Source organism: Ochotona curzoniae, unplaced genomic scaffold (genome assembly GCF_017591425.1).
Source record: "Ochotona curzoniae isolate NIBS_2020 unplaced genomic scaffold, NIBS_Ocur_1.0 contig_908, whole genome shotgun sequence".
Lineage (NCBI taxonomy): Eukaryota > Metazoa > Chordata > Mammalia > Lagomorpha > Ochotonidae > Ochotona > Ochotona curzoniae.
The window spans coordinates 25,069,108-25,072,640 of record NW_024466607.1 but is presented as its reverse complement, the minus strand read 5'-3'; positions in this window follow the sequence as shown (position 1 = coordinate 25,072,640).

The window sequence follows — 3,533 nt, the reverse complement described above, 5'->3', positions numbered from 1 at the left end:
CCAGGCCACAAGGAGGGAGCTGGATGGGCAGCAGAGCAGCTGAGACATGAGCTGGTACCCATATGGGATCCCAGTCCATGCAAAGTGAGGATTTAGCCACTAAGCCATCATGCCTGGCCCTGCTGTTAACTGTTTTGGATGTATTTTTATCTGTTTAAACAAGAGTGAGAGAGATCATCTACTAGTTCACTCCCAAATGCAATCACTAGCCAGAGTTTGGCCAGGTAAAAGCCGTGGGCTCCATCCAGGCTTACTGTAGGTGGCAGGAATCAAAGCCCTAGCTATTGCTACTACCTCCCCAAATGCACCAGTATGAGGCTGGATTGGAAGCAGAAGCATTGGGATTCAAACTGGTACTCTGACCTGGGGTGCAATCTTTCCAAGTGACAGCTTAACGTGCCTTGCCATAGTGTCCACCTCTGTTCATTTTTATGTTTGTTTTCATCTTACTTGACAGGAAAAAAAAAATGGAGGGAGAAGAGAGAGAAGAAGAGGAGGAGAAAGACAGAGAGAGAAACACAGAGAAACAAAAGCAGACATTTCCCATCTGTTGGTGCATTCCCCCAATGCCTGCAAAAGGCAGGCATGGGCCAGGCTGGCACCCTAAGCCAGGATCTCCATCCGCATCTCCTGTGTGGAAGGTAGGGACCCAAGCCCTCACCTCCTGCCCCAGCATGCATTAGCAGGAGACTGGATTCCAGTATGGGATGTGGGTGTCCCAAGCAGTGGCCCCATCCACCGCACCACAACACGGGGTCCTCCTACTTTTCATTTCACCTGCAAGGCACATGTCATGATTCCATTTGGGGAAGAACAACAGCTCCCACAGGCTCCAGGTTGGCCCAGCAGCATTTGAAGTCGGTTCCAAGTCCCCATCTGTGCCTTTCACACCTCCCGGTGATGCCTTCTCCCCTTCTGGACAGTGCCAGATTCTGTGCATCCGCAAAGTGCAGTGTGGCCACTGCTTCCTTCCAAATGCCCCTGCGAGTTGTTTTTCTTCAAAACACAAAGCTTTTTATATACCTCTGTTATGATGTCTGACATTTTTTTTCTGTCCTGAGTCACCAGTTTCACATTTAGGTCTCTCTCCCGGCCCATTCTGGCTCTAGGCCATGGCTACAGCCTCACCCCATCTTCCTCTCTTCCTCATGCTCTGAAAACAAGCTGAACAAGTGTCTTTCCCAAAAAGTCACATACTTTTGTTTGTTAAGATCATTATAAACACACAGTTCTCTCTGTTCAATGAGCTGGTTGTATTTCATTTATTTCAGAAGGAGGGAGACCCGTAGTGAGCTCTCCCTCTGTCTCTCCCTTTCTCTGTAGCTCTGCTTTCCACATAAATAAATCTTTTAAAAAAAGGAATATAGTCCAGCACACTGGTTGACCCGCAATAGATGCCTAGTAAATGCTGAAGATTCTGTAATGCATCTTCACTTGTCACTGTCAGAAACCCAGTCCCAACCCCTCCAACTGGTCCTTCCCAGTTGGTCTCCCTTACTCTACCTCAATTGCTCTGGCTTCCACAAAGTCTGCAAGTTCCTGCCTCAGGACCTTTGCATATGCTCTACATTTCTGTGGAACTCCTTTGAGCCTTGGGTCTTCCTGCTCTTCCTTCAGATCTCTGTTCTAATCTTGTCATCTGAGACCCTGGTAGGTCTTCCACTTTCTGTTTAAAACCAATAGCTTTCCCCTACTTGAATTCATTCTCAGTTTGCCTTCCTTCATCCTTCCTCCCCTAACATACATTCCTTATCCTCCTCGCCCACTTTGTAAGTTCCATTTAGGGTAGGGAGCCCAGCATGTTGTCTTTTCAGTTGTATTCATCAGATCCCAGAACAGGACCCGGTATGCAGTAGGTATCCTGAACGCACTGAGGGCATGATTGTCTAGTCCCTTCCCACGTGCCCAGCTGCTCTTCCTGGCCTGTGTGTGCTCAGCGCAGCTTCACTGACTTACACTTCGAAGAACAAATGAACCTGACACGGGAGACTAAGTACAGTCGTACGGCGCTGACTCCAGTGCCGGTCAGCTGCTCGAGGGCTTCAGCAGACCTCTGCAGGACCTTCAGTGAAAACCCACGCCTGAAAAAATACTGTGAGGTCATAGAATACCCGGGCCATGGACCAGAGAAGGCCCGAGAAACCATCCAAGGCAGTCCTAGGCAGAACTCAAAATTCAAGAACTCCACAACAGGCTGATTTGTAAGTAGCGCATTCCGCATGCCCCCCAAATAATGCTCCCCCCGTCGGAGTGACCCTTGCCTGAAAAAAGGTTCCCCACCTCTGCCTTTGAGGTGTGCTTTCCTCTCTCATTTATGAGTCTGGCAAATGATCAATTAAACAAAATAATGTCATCTTTCATTCTTCTTTCACGCTATCATGTCTTGCGGCTTCCTCTCTGCAGACTCAATTTCTTCCCTTTGCAAATAATGTCTGAGTTGATGAGCTGGCTTCCCAAAGTGGGCCAACTCTGGTAATCTTGGGTTGTGTTGCTTTTGCCTTGGTTCTGAGGAGAGAAAGCAAAAAAGCAGAAAGAGTTAGGGGTTTATGACTCGGCAGGTGAAACTGCTGCTTGTTCTCAGTGCGTGACCTGCTGAAGTGCTAGTTCAAGTCCTGCCTGTGCTTCTGATACAGCTCGCTGCTAAAGCTCTTAAGAGGCAACAAAACAAAGCCCAAGTGGTTGGGTCTGTGTCACCTCTGCAGGAAAACCAGATGGAGTTGAGAGCTTCTCGCTGTGACCTGGCCTGGCTCTGACTGTTATAGGCATTTGCAGAGTGCAACAGTGAATGGCAGATTCTCTTTCCCCTTAAGCTACTCCCTTTTGTTTTTGCTCAACCTTTCAAATAGACGAAAACGAGGACTATTTTTTTTTTTTTAAGAAAAAGACTTCATAAAAGTATAAAATTGAAACACAACAGGCAGTTGCAAAGGTTGACATTAGGAAGGGCTTTCCCAACCCTGCTAGCCCAAACAAAAGGTTGCAGTTTAGCTTCCCTTGCCTACGGCTTTTCAAAAGCTGTTACATCAAAATCTCCGAGGCTTTTGCTTGTGTGTTTTAAGGCCAAACCTGTCCTCTTAGGGTAACCATGTCTTCGCTGGCTACCCTTCTGCCTCATCCTCCACGCAGCCAGCGTCTCCACCGCACGCTAGCCCCGCGTGGTTGGCTGGACCTCACTCTGCGTAGCCGCACCTAAGAGCCTGTTCAACACGGGGATAAAAAGGACTCATGAAGTCCACTGAGATGAATAACTTCGTGGACTCTGCTGATTTCTTTTCCTTTTGTTCGTGGGTTCATGGCTAGTTTTTTGTTTGTTTTAATTTTAAAGCTTAACTGTGGCACCCTAATGAGTCTTAATCAGAAAATGTCTTCCTCTGAAATTTCAGGAATCTTAGACCAAAATGGTAACAAAATCTGTACTTACCTAACCCCTCTGTTTTTCAGCAGTTTAATATTAATACTATTCAAATGCTGTTGAGGGAGGCCTGGTTACAAACTCTTTCTTTACCAAATACGAGAATTCTCCACTTTTTAAA